The sequence below is a fragment of the Syngnathus scovelli genome, chromosome 12 (genome assembly GCF_024217435.2).
Source record: "Syngnathus scovelli strain Florida chromosome 12, RoL_Ssco_1.2, whole genome shotgun sequence".
NCBI lineage: Eukaryota > Metazoa > Chordata > Actinopteri > Syngnathiformes > Syngnathidae > Syngnathus > Syngnathus scovelli.
The window spans coordinates 12885661-12903876 of NC_090858.1; the positions used below are offsets into that span (position 1 = coordinate 12885661).

At 50.0% G+C, this 18216-nt stretch overlaps 1 long non-coding RNA gene and 1 other non-coding gene across 4 annotated transcripts in view; one reads left to right on the forward strand and one right to left on the reverse strand.

The window, feature by feature from the left end:
* LOC125978125 (uncharacterized) overlaps positions 1-16607 on the forward strand; it is a 97544-nt gene extending 80937 nt beyond the window's left edge. The window contains exons 3-5 of one of the 3 annotated variants that reach the window (XR_011087814.1): positions 157-270; positions 13908-14031; positions 14428-16607. This is a non-coding gene — a long non-coding RNA (uncharacterized lncRNA). Of the gene's footprint in view, positions 1-156; positions 271-13907 lie in introns of all 3 variants that reach the window. The other 2 variants (XR_011087813.1, XR_011087815.1) reach the window with 2 other exon arrangements.
* Positions 16608-17521: 914 nt separating this feature from the next.
* Positions 17522-17712, reverse strand: LOC125979076 (U2 spliceosomal RNA). The gene has a single exon (XR_007485201.1). It is a non-coding gene; the product is annotated as a U2 spliceosomal RNA (small nuclear RNA).
* Positions 17713-18216: the final 504 nt, after the last annotated feature.

The window sequence follows — 18216 nt, forward strand, 5'->3', positions numbered from 1 at the left end:
ACAAACTCGCAAAATTGTTAGGTGCGTCAGTGTGTGGATTAGGACATAAAGACTCATGTGTTAAGTGTTGATCGCAATTTGGAGTCAGATCAATAACTAAAATCTGCAGTCTAACAATTTCTTGGTGACCACGGACAACTCGTGGTCTGTATCCAGGGCACCGGACAGTTGTCAGAGACGGCTGTCTCCCGGTTGGCGAACCGTTTGGAATAAGCGCACAACGTTGAGCTGGTACGACGTCTCCTCAACCCTGAACTCATCACTGATAAGGTAAGCAGAATACCTGTTACTATAAGACGAAATTCTGCAACTTGAAAGAGGAAATTTAAGAGGAGACTGTCGATCAGATCAAATAAGGTGTGCAAGAAGTTAAGATACATACGGTGGATAAGTCTGGAACTTACGTGTGTAACGTGTACGGTAAAGTCAGGGACTTACGCGTACTAAGGATAGGTCAGGGACCTAGTGCTTCGTCGTGGCGGACAAGGGTGCGGTGACGACCGCATTCAAATAGCTGGGGTGTTTTTGAGATCCCCGAGGAGAAGTGGGGCCTCCTCAAAAAGTATCCGGTGGTAACAGTTCCTCCTGTGAGAGATCAGACCGCTAAAATATTTAAAATGAGCAACCAAATTGGGGGGAGTGTGTGTGATGAGAGGAATGAATGGAGTGAGATTGAAGGAATGTATGCTGATGTGGAAGCACCAATTGTGAGTGGCATTGACCGAAACAAAGTGGCAAAGGAGCGAATGAGACACCGAAAAGTCTTCGCGAAATTGGAAGCCGACAAATTGTTTCAGGGCTTCCCAACAGCTTGGGACATGGAACGCCTGGCACAGCAGTTGCAGCAAAAAGAGAGTGTAGTGCTGAAAGGAAAGCTCGCCTTAGTGGACGAGCAAAAAGGTGCCGGCTGGCGCAAGCGCAAGGTGCTAGAGAAGCACATTAGGGAGAAAGAGGAAGAGCGGCGCTCCCTGCACAATTTGGCGACAGCTGCAACAGCTTTGTTCGCCACTCAGAAGAAACCGCCCGTAGAAAGTGTTGTTAATGTGAGAAAAGCAGAGGAGGTAGAGAAAGCGGTGAAAATAGACGAGGAAAGAAATGAATACAAGGGCATTTATCCATCTTTGCATGATGTGACACACCCGAGTGCCCCCACACTCGGAGTGACCGATGTTGGACCACCGCCGTACGGCGACCCCGGAGTAATGGCTCCGGTGGTGACGTTGGGTGGCCGGATGGTAGTGGATGTCGAGGGCGAAGGCGAAAGGGCGGATCAGAGTATTGTACAGCTGATTGAACAAGCAGTAAATAAAGAGAGGCGACGGGCCCAGGAGGGGGACACATCCCGCGTGGACACCTCCACCCCCGGTCCGAGCCTTCAACCGTCCAACGTGACAAAAGGAGAAAGCTGGCATAGACTTAGTGCCGAGAATGAGGAGCTAAAGAAGAAAGTTGATCAAGCCGATGAGCAGCGTAGACAGGAAGCGCAGATGTTAAAATGGGCAACGGAGAAAGTGAGACGAGAAGACGCGAAGAGCGAGCGAAGACAGAAAGAGCGTACACAGTGGGACAGCAGCGAGGGTGAGGAAAAAGATGATGTTGTGATGCAACAGAGAAAAATGTTAGAGTACGCGAATCAGGACAGTAGAAAGAAGCGCAGGCAGCGAGAGAGAGAGAGACTATAGAGAATATAATTTGCGGAGTGGTCAGGGACAGATGACACAGGCCGAGGTGCAGAAAAATGAATTGATGTGTCCGCTGGTGACCACATCGGGCGGTCAACACTACGAGCCCATGGTGCTCCGTGATGTGACCGCGATGATGGAAAAGATGCCCCCACTTCACAGAGGAGGTAAGGTGCGGCTGAACAAATTTTTGGCTCTGATGAGTGGGCAGAGCTGTACACTCGGTGACATGCGCCAGATGTTGGCAGGATCATGCTCCCTAGTGCAAGTGCAGACAATTGAGGAAGCAGCAGGCACAGCGAGACTGGGGAGGGAGGTGCCCATGCCACAAGTAGCAGCGCCCCTGTTTGAAAACATTAAATTGACTTTCCCACAACCCACCGATCTGGCCCCCACTATGTTTCCTTATGATGCGAAAATGTCACCAGCACAACATTATGTAACGTGTGGAGAGTTGGATTGAAACCACAGGTCGCCATCCGGCTCTCACGCATGAGGCAGAGGTGCTCTTCCGGACGGCGCTGGTGGATGGACTTCCGCCAGATGTGAAGAAGCAGCTAATGTCAGACCCTGACATTCTGGTTTGTGCTGGAGCACGATTTAAACATCATCTTTTGCATCACTGCAGAACGTTCACTGAGTCACAAGCTAAAGTTGAGAACGAGACAAACGCATTATCCAAACAGTTGTTGAAATTACAATTGGCAAAGATGCATGGTGAAGCTAAACAGTCCAAATCACAGAAAAAGGAAATGCAAATGTCACAGGCTACTCAGGTGGTGGGGCGCGGAAGGGGCCAGTTCCGGGGCGGATACAGACGCCGGGGAGGGAGTGCCCCCGCTTACCAGGGGAGGGCGACATACAAACCCTATTCGGCCAACGCATGCTTCATCTGCGGCGAAACCAATCACTGGTCAAGAGGATGCCCACAGTATCGGCCGCGCGGAGCAACCCGCCCAGCCGGAGGCCCGCCACACCAACCCGGGGTGCCGATGCAACAGGCAGAAACACCTCCGTCTGGTGGACGGCCCTGGCAACAGCCACAAACACACAGAGGTCAGTACTACCAACATGATGATCTCTGGTGTGGACAATTTGAATAGGGCCGCCCGGGGAGCTAGGGAAGCAGTGGCCCGGCGGAGCCAATGCTTCATGTGACAGTGGAGGGAAAACCTGTTCAGATGCTGGTGGACACAGGAGCAACTTATTCATCCACAAACACTGCCCTACCTGTATCCTGACTGTCAAAGAAAACAACAACTTTAGTCGGCTTCTTGGGACAACCACAAACTCTGCCTTTTACCAAGCCACTTGAGACGGTGATCACCTGGACAGGGTGTAGACTGTGGCACAAATATATCCATTCCACAGGCACACCGATCAATTTGATGGGGAGGGATTTGCTGTCAGCCGTTGAAGCCAGAATCCTGTGTGGGCCAGAGGGAGTGATTATTCAATTTCCAGATGGCGTCAGCATCCTGTGCTCACAGCAGCTACAACAACATGGCCAGTGGCTGATGGCGCCCCTACCGGCCGAAGCAGAAACTGCAACCATTTACTGGGCCAGGCTCGAGCTACCCTGCTGGTGGCGGTGTGTTTTCGACCTACCTGCTGTGGAAGCCCTGGATCTGCTCACTGGCGCCATACCACCCACCTGTTGATCCTTTGCATTGCACTCTATATTATGACCGAAAAAGTGATGGTGTATATCGAGATTTGTTTGAAGAAATTGAAGGGCACATGTGGGATTTAACTTCATCATGCATTTTGATTGGCAAAAAGGGAGTTGCAGCAGCAACTGAATTGACATATGAACAAATGCAGTGGTTCAAAATGACAGAGAAATGGGTGCTACACATTTCGCTGGCTCTTGCCCCAGGACACGAGGCCAGACAATTGGGCTCAATGGTCAAGCAATTGTTGCAACAGACCAACTGGCGGAAAACTCACATTCCTAATTTGTGCTGGTCCGAGTCTCAGAACGCTTACCAAATTAAACAACCCATGGCAGACACAGGACTGCTGGAGATGATGTTGGTGTCCCGCACACATGGCAGGGAATTAACTGATCATGAGGACGCTGAAGTAATGCTGGCGGCCTTGCCCGACACACTGTGGTCCCAGGGTCCATTTGATGTCGGGTTTTGTCACTCGGCGGCCCCTATTGATCTCCAGATGGATGAGACGCAGCCTATTAAACGGCCACAATATCGTTGGCCGAAAGAGGCAGACCAAGGCATGGAAGACACTCTGTGTGGCCTCTGGGACGCAGGGGTGTTGGAAGTGTCGTGTTCCGAATGGAACACCCCGTTGAGGCCAGTCCGGAAAGCAGATGGGAAATCATGACGCATGGCACATGATCTGAGAGCAGTAAATTATGTCACTATCACTCCTGTTCTTCCTGTGCCGGACCTGCACCGGATCCTAGCGTTATTGAACCCTCCCTACCAGTGGTTCACTGTGATTGGCTTGGCCAATGCCTTCTTCTGCCTCCCGCTTTCCCCCTCAGTGTGGCACGTGTTCGCATTCACCTACAATGGGATGAAACTGCAATACACTTGCATGCCGCAGGGAATCAAAAACTCGCCAGGATTGTTCAATCAGGTCCTCAAGGAACTCCTCGAACCATGCCAAATGCCAGATCGACTTTGCTGTTGCAGTATGTCGATGATTTGTTGATTGCAGCAAAAGACGAGCAGGCGTGTCTTGCAGGAACAAAGAAAGTGTTGCTGTGGTTAGGGGAGAAAGGGTTCAAGGTGTCAAGGAATAAACTACAATGCTGTCGTCAACAGGTCACTTTTCTAGGTCAAGTACTGACCCCTAGTGGCCTCGCCATGTCGCCCGAGCATAGAAACTCCATTCTCCGGCATCCACGGCCCGCCACTGTCCAGGAGATGCTATCATTCCTGGGGTTGTGCGGCGACAGCAGACACTACATACCCTGCTTTGCCGACAAAACCAGTGTCCTCCAAGCCCTGATCCGCGAACAGGGGCCCAGGAATCTCAAGGCTTGCCTGGTCTGGACACCGGAGGCTGCCGATGTCTTCGTGTCACTGGTGCAGGAGCTGGCCTCTGCTGCGGCTTTGGCCACTCCTGATTACAACCTGCCCTTCCATTTAGATGTCTCAATTTCAGGAAAAGTTGTGAATGGAGCTCTGTACCAGAAAATGCAGCATGGACGTGCAGTGCTGATGTATTGCAGCGTCCCCTTGGACAACATTGAGCAACGAAAACCCGATTGTTCTAGATATGCTGCTGGCCTGGCAAAGATCTTACTCAAAACAGCCCACACGGTCATGGGACATCCCATCTATGTGTTAACTCATCATGCGGTGTCCTCATTTGTCGCATCAGCGGAATTCACGTTGACTCCGCTGCGACAAACACAATTGTTGAAAATACTGACTGCTCCAAATGTCAACTATGTCCATTCCGGAGTGAACACGGCTGATCAATTGTTGGTGGGTCCCCATGAGTGTGCATTAAAGGTCCATACAGTGGCGAAAGTCCGACCTGACCTCTATTCCACTCCGCTCGGGCACGGTCAGGTGGTGTTCACAGATGGCTGCTGATGGAGAGACAAAAAGGGCCTCCTCCATGCGGCTGCGGTCGAGTGGAGGGATGGTTCCTTCCAGCCTCTTAAAGTGATGAAGCTCACTACCCGCCCATCGGCCCAGGTGGCAGAAGTCTTTGTCTTGGTGTTAGCCTTACGGCAGTGTAAGGGGGAAGCCGTGACCATCTATTCTGACTCCGCTTATGCGGTGTCAGCGGCCTTAATCGATCTGGTAGGCTGGCTACAGAATGGGTTCACAATGGCCAGAGATTGCACACAAGGACTTGATGTTGCAGTTGTTCGAGGCGTTGAAGTACCCGAGCGAGGTGGCCGTTGTCAAAGTGCCTGGTCACTCCAAAGCTGATACCTTAGTGGCCAGGGGAAACCAAGTGGCTGATGAATTGGCCAAACAGACGGCGGGGCAGCGGACATGATAGTGTCCCACGGTCCAGTAATTGTGGACGGGGAACACCCCGACTCTTGTTTGCCTCTGTCACTCTCACATGCCGATCTGTGTGCCGCCCAGGACGCCACGTCCCCGGAACAAAAATTGGTCCGGCTGGCAGCAAAGTGGCAGAGGTCCTGTCACAGGCACACACACCTTCCCATGCGGTTCCCCATGCCATGATGATCCATCTCCGAAGTTGGTGGCATCCCAGACTCTCAGACGTGGTATGGAAATTCGTTGCGGATTGTGAGTCTTGCCAGACGCTCAATGCACGCCCTACGTTGAAGCCTAAGCCCGGCCTGTTTCAGCCAGCCCCGTGGCCGGGGGCAGAGGTGATCATTGATTTCACAGACATGAATACAAGAGTGAATGGAAAACGCTTTTTGCTTGTGTTGACTGACGCTTACTCGGGCTGTCCTGAGGCATATCCGTGCTCGAAGGATGATTCTGCTGCTGTGATCAAGGCTTTGATCACCCATTACATCCCCACCCATGGTTTCCCGGCCTTGATCCACTCTGACAATGGTACACACTTTAACAACAAAGCCTTGGCCAAGGTGGAATCAATTTTGGGGTTGAAGCATCGATTCGGCTGTGTGTGCCGCCCTCAAAGCCAGGGCAAAGTTGAACGTATGAACAAAACACTGAAGGAGAAACTGGCCAAAATCATGGCTCAAGGAGTAGCAATACGGAGAAGGAAAGGGGAGGGCCCGAAAGGCTTTTCGGAATTTTCGGAATTAATTTTAGGAGGAGTGCTATTTGCAAGTTGTGTTTTTGTGTGGACATTGATAACAGTTGATGAGACCATCCAGCAGAAAACGTCCCAGATTCGAATTTCACCCACCTACAGACAACACCGATGCAGAAGAAAAGTAGTTTATGACGCTGAGGTGAACACAACAGAAGAGCTCTCACGAGAGGAACAGGGGGGGTTGAGACAGAGATGTGACAACGAAAATTAGCAAACGTATGTCACGTTGTTTAATTGGACAGAGGCAAACCAAACATTACATGACAAATTGGAAAAGTATCAGAGAAGGTTGTGGAGGAAGCAAATTCAACAGGTAAAGGAAATATTGGATTTAGCCCCACCAGATAGAGAAGATTCAAGATTCAAGAGTTTTTTATTCGCCATGTTTGAGCGTGCCAAACAAGGAATTGGACTTCGGTAAATCACAGCCTCTGTTCAACATTTAGGTGACTAACAACAACACTCAGGACATGTGAAGAACGAAAGATATTCTCAAACACCCCCTGATCTTAAACTCCCAAGAGGGCAAGGAAAAACTCAAAACTCCAGCTAGGGGAAATGAGAAACCTTGAGAAGAGACCACAGATGGGAGGGTCCCTCTTCTAGGATGACCAGGCTGCAATGGATGCAGAGAGGACACATAGTACAAACAGTGTAGACAAAAAAAGGTGTGGCAAGCGGGATGTTATTGCACAGTAATAACTCTGAGACTCTAAGAGTGGTGTGAGTTCATCAGAGCGACAGCCTGGGGGAAGAAGCTGTCTCTGTGTCTGCTGGTTTTAGTGTACAGAGCTCTATAACGGCGTCCGGAGGGGAGTAGTTCAAACAGGCTGCAACCTGGGTGCGAAGGGTCTGTTGAGATGTTACTTGCACGTTTCCTGGTCCTGGACAGGTACAAGTCTTGGATAGATGGGAGGTTGATTCCAATTATCTTTTCTGCAGTCCTTATTGTCCGTTGCAGTCTGTGCTTGTCTTGTTTGGAGGCCGATCCAAATCAGACAGTGATGGAGGTGCAGAGGACAGACTGGATGATGGCAGTGTAGAAGGTCTTCAGCAGCTCCCGTGGCAGGCTGAACTTCTTGAGCTGTCTCAGGAAGTACAGCCTCTGCTGGGCCTTCTTCCGGACAGAGTCTATGTGGCCGGTCCATTTCAGGTCCCGAGAGATTGTGGTTCCCAGGAACTTGAAGGTGTCTGATGAGTGAATAGTATTACTGCGGATAGTGAGGGGTGAAAGTGGTGAAGGGCCTCGCCTGACGTCCACTGTCATCTCCACGGTCTTGAGCGGGTTCAGGTCCAGGTGGTTTTGGCTGCACCAGTGGACCAGCCGCTCCACCTCCTGTCTGTACGCAGTCTCAGCACCGTTCTGGATCAGTCCGATGAGAGTGGGGTCGTCTGCATACTTCAGGAGCTTCACGGAAGAGTCACTTGCGGAGAAATCGTTGATGTAGAGGGAGAAGAGCAGTGGGGAGAGGACGCATCCCTGAGGGGCTCCAGTGTTGGTGGTCAGGGTGTCAGATGTGATGCTCCCCAGCCTCACACGCTGTCTCCTGTTGGTCAGGAAGCTGGTGATCCACTGACAGGTGGAGGCAGGCACCGCAAGCTGGATGAGCTTCTGTTGGAGGATGTCAGGAGCGATGGTGTTGAACGCCGAGCTGAAGTCCACAAACAGGATCCTGGCGTACTTTCCTGGGGTGTCCAGGTGTTGCAGGATGTAGTGCAGTCCCATGTTGACCGCATCATCCACCGACCTGTTTGCCCGGTAGGCAAACTGGAGGGGGTCCAGCAGGGGGCCCGTGACATCCTTCAGGTGGTTCAGTACTAACCTCTCGAAAGATTTCATGACCACAGATGTCAGTGCAACAGGTCTATAGTCATTCAGGCCTGTGATGGCGGGCTTCTTGGCCACTGGAACGATGGTGGAGCTCTTGAAGCACGAGGGCACCTCACACAGCTCCAGGGAACGGTTGAAGATCCGTGCAAAGGTGGGCGCCAGCTGCTCAGCGCAGACTTTCAAGCAGGAAGGTGACACGCCGTCTGGGCCCGGTGCCTTCCTGATCTTTTGTCCCCGGAACATCTGGCGCACTTCCTCCTCGCGAATCTGGAGTGCGGGCGCAGCCTCTGCAAGAGAGAGAGTCGGTGACCACGGTGATGGAGGTGTGGACAGAGCAGTTGTGGGGGGAGGTGAGTATGTGGATTGTGTGGATTGTGCTGCAGGAGGTCCCGTTGTGTGGGAGGACCGATCAAACCTGCAGTAGAACCTGTTTAGCTGGTCAGCGAGCCTTGGGCTCTCCACAGGACGGGGGGGTTCGTTTCTTGAAGCCCGTGATGCTCTGCAGGCCTTTCCACACTGTTGAGGGATCAGGATTGGCAGAGAGGTGTCTCTCCAGGCTCTCCCCGTAACACCTCCTGGCTTTCCTGACCTCTCGGTTCAGTGTGTTTCTGGTCTGCTTGAACAGGTCCTGGTCGCCGCTCCTGTAGGCCTCCTCCTTGACTTTGCGCAGCCTTCTAAGGTTCGGTGTAAACCAAGCTTTGTTGTTGTTGTACGTGCAGAAGGTCTTAGTCTGCACACACAGATCCTCACAAAAACTGATGTATGATGTGACAGTGTCAGTGAGTTCATGCAAGTCTGAATTTGCAGCTTCAAAAACACTCCAATCGGTGCAGTCAAAGCAGGCTTGGAGGTCCTGCCTTGACTCCACTGTCCACTTCCTGACAGTCCTCACCACAGGCTTAGAAGTTTTTAGTTTCTGTCTGTAGGCAGGGATCAGATGAACTAGACAGTGGTCCGAGAGTCCTAAAGCTGCACGAGCCACAGAGTGGTATGCATCCTTAATTACAGTGTAGCAGTGGTCCAGTGTCTGTGCCCCTCTGGTGGGACACGTTATGTGCTGTCTATATCTGGGGAGTTCGTGTGCGAGGTTCGCCCTGTTAAGATCACCCAGAACAATGATTAGTGAATTTGGTAGAAGTTTCTCCATGTCTGTCACCTGGTCAGCCAGCATCTGCGTGGCTTCACTCGCACGTGCGTGTGGTGGGATGTAAACAGCCGCCATGACGATCGAGGAGAACTCCCGTGGTGAATAGAACGGCCGGCAGTTTATGAAAAGTGTTTCTAGGAGAGGGCTGCAAAACTCTTCCAACACCATGACATCGGTACACCAACGTTCATTAATGTAGAAACGGAGACCACTTCCCTTTGATTTTCCGGAGAGCTCCGCGCTGCGATCTGCACGCGTTAGCCGAAACCCAGCTAACGTGGCGTGGTGGGGGGTTCATTCACTAAGCCACGTCTCAACAAAACACAGCGCGGCGGATCTGCTGAAGTCCGTGTTCCTTGAAGTGAGGAGCAGCAGTTCGTCCATCTTGTTCGCCAGGGAGCGGACATTCGCCAGATGAATTGACGGTAGGGCAGAACGGAACCCTCTCTGCCTCAGCTTTACGAGGGCTCCCGCTCGTTTTCCGCGTCGCCGCCGTCGCGCTAGCTTGTATAGCACCGCCGCTCCGGCTAAAATCTCCGACAAACAGTCTGAATCAGAGAGAACAGGAGAGAAAATACCAGAAGAAGACTGACCGATGTTTAACAGTGCTTCTCTAGTAAAAGTGAAAAAGGGACATGTATTTACCAATGTAAAGAAGATGGACAGTTTGTAGTTGCTTCGTGTCATGGACAAAAGAAGTTAACATATGGAGAAATGTGGTTGTTTTATTCTCAATGCTTGGGGAATGAGTTTGGTTTGTCCTCGGTTGAGAGGGTATTGGAGAGTTACGGTATACAATTATTCACTCAAATGACACAGATGGCGGTGAAAGTAAGTCAAGGAAGGTTGAACGATAAATTGAAAAACCTGGCCCCAATCATGGAACCGTTGTGGTACTGTAATGGAACAGGGTGCCACACAACAAACAACATCGTGTCTGAGTACCATTTAAACATCCGGTCCAAAAGACAAGTGGTGACCGGGGTCACTCAGACACACCGGGGACTCTGCGAACTGGTTCAATCATTTAAATGGGAGATCCAGGTTTGCATCCCTAAAAACGTGACAGTACAAATTACCATACCGTTTGGTAGTTTGGTAAACGGGCAGATTAGAGGACAAGATTATCGGGATTATGATTGGTATTTGACCAACGAGTTGGTAAACAGGGGTTGGAAAAATTTGGTATGGGTCACCAACGATTGGTTTAAGTCATGGGCAACTAGTGTTCAAGCTGAACAACATCAGCAAATGATAAAAGGGGGAAAAACGCAGACAGGCATCACCTTGCGGGTTAATACTTCACACGATTTACATTTAGGAAGCCGCACAATAGGATGCTGGGGTTTCCAGTTAAACATATATATGTATGGATACCCGTATTGGCAGGTGTTCCTATGTCAAGGTGAGGATGCCAAACAAGAATTATCCTTGAGTCCCTCGACAAACCCTCGAATCCTCGCGAAAGCAGTCAGGAGCATAGATGATTGGTTTAGGATCACCACGGGAGTCACCGCTATAAAAAATAATTGGGTTTTGATGGCAGAACAAGCTGCTAATACTACTGGTGAAGATTGTGTGGTCTGTCTCAAAGCAAGAGTAGTGTTAAAAGTCGTTCCAGCTGCAGTAGAATCATCTTGTATCTTGCAGGTGTTGACCAGTCCAGTACCAGTGGTAACTGTTTGATTTCAAAGTCAAAGTATGCTTTATTGTCAATTTCTTCACATGCCAAGACACACAAAGAGATCGAAATTACGTTCCCACTATCCCACGGTGACAAGACATAGTTCACAATGTACATGCAAGTAAACAACACAAGAAAATAAAACAAGAAGGTACAAACAATGAATAAATAAGAGTGATGGATAAATAATAAATAAACAACACAATAAATAAGTACAGGACGCTACGCAGAAGGGGGAAGAGAGTTCAGGATCCTAACAGCCTGGAGAATGAAGCTGTTGGTGAGTCTGGTGGTGCGGGAGTGCAGGCTCCTGTACCTCTTCCCAGAGGGCAGAAGATCAAACAAAGAGTGAGCGGGGTGACTCACATCACTCACAATCGCGGTCGCCTTGCGGGCGAGATGGGAGGTGTAAATGCCCTTCAGGGAGGGGAGTGAAGCACCAACAATCTTACTAGCCGTGTTCACTATGCGCTGCAGGGCCTTCATGTTGTATTCAGTGCAGCTACCACCCCAGACAGCAATACAACTGGAGAGGACACTCTCAATGGTGCCACGGTAGAATGCAGTCATGACGGCCGGAGGAGCACTTGCTCGCCTGAGTTTCCGCAGGAAGTACAGGCGGCGCTGAGCTTTCTTCGCCAGTGACGCGGTGTTGGCGGACCAGGAGAAGTCCTCACTGATGTGCACCCCCAGGAATCTGGTGCTGCTCACCCTCTCCACCACAGCACCGTCGATGGTCAGCGGCAGGTGTAGGGTGTGACCCTTCCGTAAGTCAACAACAATTTCCTTGGTCTTGTTGATGTTCAGCAGGAGGTTGTAGTCCCTGCACCACGCGGTCAGAAGGTCAACCTCCGGCCTGTACTGAGTCTCGTCACCCTTGGTGATGAGACCCACCAGAGTCATGTCGTCAGCAAACTTCACTATGCGGTTGTCGCTGCAGGATGCAGTGCAGTCATGCGTCAGCAGGGTGAAGAGCAGCGGACTGAGCACACAGCTTTGGGGGGCCCCCGTGCTCAGCGTGATGCTGGCAGAGATTTTGTCGCCAACACGTACCACCTGAGGCCTCTGACAGAGGAAGTCCAGTAGCCAGTTGCAGAGGTAGGTACTGAGGCCCAGCTCGTCGAGTTTGCAGATGAGTCTTTGTGGCACAATGGTGTTGAAGGCAGAACTGAAGTCCACAAACAGCAATCTCACATACGAGTCCCTACTCTCCAGGTGGGAGAGGGCCGAGTGGAGGGCAGACCAGATGGCATCCTCAGAGGACCGTTTGGCTCGGTACGCAAACTGGAAGGGGTCTATGGTGGGGGGGAGAATGGATCTGATGTGCTCCATGACAAGCCGCGCAAAGCACTTCATGATGATGGGCGTCAGTGCCACGGGGCGGTAGTCATTGAAGCAGGACGGAGCAGGCTTCTTCGGCACAGGTATGATGGTGGCAGCCTTGAAACACGAAGGGACGATGGCCTGCTTCAGGGAAATGTTAAAGATGTCCGTGAAGACACCCGCCAGCTCCCCAGCGCAGTCCTTCAGTGCTCGACCTGGGATGTTGTCAGGGCCCGCCGCGTTACGGGTGTTGATAGCGGCAAGCGCCCTTCTCACGCTGTCAGCAGAGAGGCACAGGGACTGCTCGTGTGGAGGGGGAGTGGTCTTCAGCGGGCAAGTGCTGTTCTGAGCGTCGAAGCAAGCAAAGAAGCGGTTAAGATCGTTGAGCAGACGGACATCGCGCTCACAGCTCTGCGGCGCGGGCTTGTAGTCCGTGATGGTCTGAATGCCCTGCCAAAGGCTCCGTGCGTCCCTGCTCTCCTTGAAGTGGGCGGTAATCTTGCAAGACAATGCCCTTTTCGCTTCGTTGATGCCCCGGGACAGGTCGGCCCTTGCTGCCCTCAACCTAGCCTGTAGACGCATATTCTACCTCCTCGCAACTTTCCCCCTCTCAAAAGGGCACGGTCCACCCGATAGCACGCTAGCCGCTCCAGATGCACAGCAGAGTCCGGAATGTTGACAGTCAACCAAGTCTCAGTGAACACGAGCACACAGCAGTTACGCACTGTCCGGTTCGTAGATCTCAGCAGGCGAATGTAATCCATCTTGTTGTCCAGCGAACGAACATTCGCCAGAAGAATGGAAGGCACGGCCGGCCGGGCGAGCTGGGTTGGCCGCCAGCCTGGCCCGGACGCCTCTGCGCTTGCCCCTCTTCTGCCTCCTCGCACACCGCTTCCGACGCTTTCCAACCGGGGGAAGAATAGCAGGCGAGTCCGGCGACGCTCCAGGACGGAGCAGTCCGAGCGCCTTTAATGTCTCCGCATCAAAGTCCAGAACGCCACAAAACTCACTTTCGCCGATGTCGAGCAGAACCTGCCTGCTGTACTTGTACCACGACTTAGTACGACGAGACGAACACATAAAACCGTCGGACAAACACTCATTAAACGAACAAAACACCGTACGGGCGGGACAGAGAGAGGTTGCTGGGTGTCCACGCGCCGCCATCTTGAATCAATTTGAATGAATTTATGATGATATCTTCCCAGTCGTGGGCTTGGAAAAAAGAAAGCCCATTTTTGATAACCATGTGACTCAACAATGACATGTTTAAAGTTAAAGGGTACCGGCATAAGTATTGGGACAATAGATCCCACATGGTGCAAATTAAATTTGTCACTGGATGTAACCTCTCCTCTCTCTCGTGCAGACATCTGGTTATGGTGTGGTGATGACAAATTATATGATCGCTTGCCGAAGAATGCATTAGGTATCTGTGCCCTCGTGTCTTTGATAATGCCTGTGGTGGTTGTCCCCATTGAAATACAGAATCTCAATTGGAACATGGAGTCCCCACTGTCGGGGCTCCTGAAGCGAGCCAAAAGAGAGGTTCTGCCCCCATGGTTGAGCGACAACGATCCAACATATATTGACGCTATAGGAGTGCTCCGGGGTATGCCAGATAAGTATAAATTCGTTAATCAAGTGTCCTCGGGATTCGAAAGTATCTTCCTATGGATCACCCCCAACAAAAATCTAGACCGTATTAATTACGTTCATTACAATGTCCAACGACAACTATACAGCTGAATCATTTGCAGCAGTTCATGAACAATTGGCTGCAACGTCGTTGATGGCGTTCCAAAATAGAATTGCGTTGGATATGCTATTAGCTAAGGAACATGGTGTGTGTGGAATGTTTGGTGATGCATGTTGTACTCGATATTTGGTCTGATTGGATGAAAACGTTTGGAAGCTGGAAAGGCCTCATCATGTCTGTGCTTGTTGCTGTGGCTATTTTTACTACAATAATGATTTTATGCGGTTGTTGTTGTATTCCATGTATTAGACCACTCACTGTCCAGTTGATCGAGAAAACCGTTGGCGCGTTGCCACCGAATGGCCAATATACCCTGATGACTCAACATGAGCCGGGAAGAAAGGACCGACAGCGTGCTGGTCGCTGCTTGCGAGAGTAATGGGTAATGACCTCATAAATGAAGTCATGAGAGGGAATAAAGGGAAATGTGCTTTCGGCAGTTTGCAAACATATTTTATTAAGGCTGCGTTAGACTTATAATCATATCAATATAATTTCCAATAGAGGCGTGCTCGTGTTATCGCATGGAGGGTGGTAAAGAATGTGCAGGCAAACTGCACGAACTTGTTTTCTTCGAAGTGTTGTGGAACAGGATGTACCATCGGTCCAGACAGGGAGGATCCCTGACTAGAACACCTCAAAGATGTATCATCGGCCCAGACAGGGAGGACACCTCGCAAGAATATCTCGAGCCCGGTGCGGAACGAGAATAGCATCCCGTCCTGGTGGTCGGACCCAACCTCCAGACAGCTGAGGCCGGACACCTGTACTCAGCAATAACACCTAGCCGGGGAGGAGATGGCCATCGACCAATCATCACACAATGTTTTGCATGTTTGAATATTCATATTGTGTTTCTTTATAGCTGGGCAACCTGGATGTTGTCTTTTGATGGTCACAAGAACACACGAGTTTTAGTGTGAGGGACCCGGGACCCAGGCGCCTGTATTAGCTAGCTTTGTCAGGAATAAACAATTGGTAAATTCGGTCTGATTGATCAAATGGTCTTTGAGAGAACGAACTCGCAAAATTGTTAGGTGCGCCAGTGTGTGGATTAGGCCATAAAGACTCATGTGTTAAGTGTTGATCGCAATTTGGAGTCAGATCAATAACTAGAATCCGTAGCCTAACACTTCCCTAATTTCAATCCAGAACCGTATCACTCTTGATATGTTGTTGTCTGAGAAAGGAGGGGTCTGCGCAATCTTCGGAGAACAATGCTGCACCTATATCCAGAATGACACCGCCCCTGATGGGAGCCTGACGGAGGGATTGCAGGCCTGCGATCCCTAATCACAAGGATGAAAGACCACTACAAGTGGATGACTGCTTTTGGGAAGTATAAAGCCCTTGTGTCCTCAATTTTACCATCAGTTGCAGTGTTTGCTGCTATGCTCACCTTGTATGGATGTTGCATACCATGTCTTCGTGCTCTGTTTAATCATCTCATCACTACAGTAATATCACCCCTGGAGGACGAGATTGCTCAGATGTACCTAATGTCTGAGTGGCAACATGATGATGTTGATGGCAAAATTCCTTCATCTGTGTTACCAGACTTTTCCCAGATCTGTGGGATTCTGAATGATGACATCGCAACGTATATCCTTTGGTGTAAACATATTTGTCCTCATGAATGTGATCCCACGACTGAAAGTCGAGAAAAGGGGTTGTTTACGGTGATGTGTGAATTTGAGCAAATATGTGATAAACAGGAAGGAAATGTTAGAATAATTGTTTTTGCAGAAGCGCTGGTCGGCCTGAACCGGAGGTCTCATATCTTCGCTCAAGCCAACATATCTGCCTAGCTTTAAGGAGTTCTTATACTCCCTTCCTTTTCTTATCTGTGAGAGGCCCTCACTAGTTATGAACAGAACACCTTTGTTCTTTGTTTAGTTCAAGAGAAGTTCTTTCTCTTTTATACCTTGTAGTTTCTATTTATAAATTGTTGTTGACCGGGACAGCTTTTATCCCATATTTACTCAATGTTTGTTTAAGTAGACTTCATGCAAGTTATCTCATATCTACTTAACGTTTGTTGGAGTGTATGCACGAGAGGTATCTGATTATGTACTCATCATTATTATTGTGTGAAACTTAACAAGAAAGTCTAGAACATTGTTTTACAGGGACACGGCATCCAGGTTTGGAGATCGCAGCCGAGAACGAGGCTGCCAACCACCGAAGAACAGACTCTGCCTTCCTGGGGTCACGAATCGGCCAAGGCCATGCGGCCTCGCACCACACAACATTGTTAGCTAGCGAATCAGCGTTGCTACAGCCACAACCTCCCCTCCCTTTAGTGTAGCAACGCCTCTTGTAACCAGGGCAACCCAAAATAAAAAGAGGAGATAGCGGAAGAGGAGCTCAGAATTGGTGGAGGACTGTAACTGGGCCTTCTATGTAATTCTCCTCACGAGCAAAAGGAATACTGGTTGTCTTCTCCTCTTCTTTCAGTGAATAAAATAATGTCTTATGGTACTTAGACCTGACAATTCTATAAAAGGGTCCCTTACTTGTAACTGCATTGTTTTTAATAGCATTTAATGTTAATGCATTTAATGTTAAAGCGGCATGTTTGTTTTTTCCCAGAGATACCTTCACAGTGCTGGAGCAATATTTCCATATTGCATTTATTGACAGATTCTGTATTACTGCTCCTCCGTGAGCTGTCAACTTATCATGGTGGAGAGTTTTGCGTGTCCTCATGATCCCAGGAGCCAATTTGTCAGGGGCTTTATGCCACTGGCAGGGTCATAGTTGAGGGGCCAGATAAAGGACACCTCATCGATCCCTTATAATCCATCCATCCATTTTCTGCACCGCTTGTCTCCACGGGGGCCGTGGTCGTTCTGGAGCCTATCCAAGCAGTCATCGAGCAGTAGGTGGGGGGACACCCTGAACTGCTTGGCAGCCAATTGCAGGGCACACAGAGACAAACAACCATTCGGACTCACACCTAGGGGGCAATTTGGAGTGCTCAATCGGCCTACCAAGCATGTTTTTGGAATGTGGGAGGAAACCGGAGTGCCCGGAGAAAACCCACGCGGGCCCGGGGAGAACATGCAAACTCCACACAGGGAGGGCCGGAGGTGGAATCGAACCCGCACCCTCCTAACTGTGAGGCGGACGTGCTACCCAGTGCGCCACCGAGCCGCCCAAAGAAACACATTTTAACTATATTTTAGAACGGTTACATAAATTCTTGCTGCCTCTCAAGTCGAAATGTCTTACATTTAGATCAGACCCCAATCAAGTCATAATTGACTGCTTAATCCTGTAAGAATGAAGTGAACGGATTGAAATGGTTTTCTATCATATGCACTATCGATTTGACCAGGAGAGGGGGTGCACCGTTCCTGGAGGTACTGCAATACCAGGTTGATGCGTGGAGTGGACGGGGCAAGCCCCTATTCCATCTCCCTATTCCAAAAATCACTTTGATATGTGGTCCCCGGTTAGGGGATGTATCAGATATTAAACTGATAAGAACAGATACTACACTTGATCTTAGCCAAAAGGCCGAGAAGCCATAACCAGAAATGGGTCTGAGGCAACAACTTAAATAAAGAGACAACTAATTCAAGTTACGGTTACATATATCGACTAATGCTAATGCCACGTACCAGGCACGTGCACTCATAGGAGGCAGGTGAGGCAGTGCCTCACCTTGCCACCAGGGGCAGTAAAGGGCTCAACATGGTTTCCTCAGCTGTCACCATAAGTTGTTAAAAAATGAATAATATAATAAAACATAATATAATATCTGTCCCGTGGTCTATGCTTTTAATGCAATTTTGGTGTGTTTCCTATACATTTGGATAATTTTCATAGTAAAAATAGCTGTATTTCTTGTTCAAATAACAACGGGAGACGAGAATCATGGAGGCTGAGGCAGTGACAGGTAGTGCCTCTCAGGGCGTGCGTGTGAGAGTGTGCACCACTCACTGTACTGAGCGCGTGCAAACGGCGCATGCTTGCAGTCAACGGGAAAATACGGGCCTTGAGGCAGCCAGTACTTTTGCCTCAAAGATGGGG